Source organism: Phoca vitulina, unplaced genomic scaffold, assembly GCF_004348235.1.
Source record: "Phoca vitulina isolate PV1807 unplaced genomic scaffold, GSC_HSeal_1.0 scaffold102, whole genome shotgun sequence".
Classification (NCBI taxonomy): Eukaryota; Metazoa; Chordata; class Mammalia; order Carnivora; family Phocidae; genus Phoca; species Phoca vitulina.
The window spans coordinates 404920-405682 of NW_022589805.1; positions in this window are offsets into that span (position 1 = coordinate 404920).

Genomic DNA, 763 nt, shown 5'->3' on the forward strand with positions numbered 1-763 from the left:
CCGAGGGCCGGGCGGAGCGGGCCGGCCGGGCGGAGCGGGGTGCGCGGGCGGTTGTGGGGCCCGGGACCGGCGGGGCCGAGTAGATCGCGCTCGAAGCCCCGGTCGGGTCCGCGACAAGATGGCGGCTGTTGATTCCTCAATTAAAAAAAAAAGAAAGTTTTTTTTCTTCTCTTTCCAGAGCCTGAACGGGGAGGGGGAGGGGGCGGGGCACGCCGGTGCGTCACCCCCCCGCGGCGTCACCACGCACGGCCCCCGCCCCGCCCCCTCCACCTGCGCCGTCCGCGGCGGAAAGAGCCGAGCGCGCTCGGGCGGAAGGGGCCGAAGGCGCGGCCGGCGTGCGTGGGGCGGCGGGGCTTCTCGGGCGGCGGAGCTGCAGCGCCTGTGGGACGCCCGGCTCCCGGCGCGGCAGCCACTTTTGTTCTGCTTGCCGCTGGGCGGCGAGGGCAGGGGTTGCGGCCTGGCGGCTAGCCGGGCCCCCAGGCGTGGAGTTGGCGCCGGCCGGGCCCGCCCGTCCCGCTGGGCGACTCTGCCAGGTCCCGGCTCCTCACGTCCCTGCCCGCGACTCTCCCCCAGTGACCAGGCCTGGCCACCTCCCCTTGCCAGATGCCAGCGATGCGTCGAGTCCCCTGCAGGTTACAGACGGCCCGCGAGTGTGTGCAGATGGGGAAACTGAGGCAGGAAGTGGCAGGGTCGGGACTCGAATCCCCCACCCCCAAGTGAAGTGAAGGGGTCGCAAGACTCCTGAGCCCCTATTCCCCAGCGC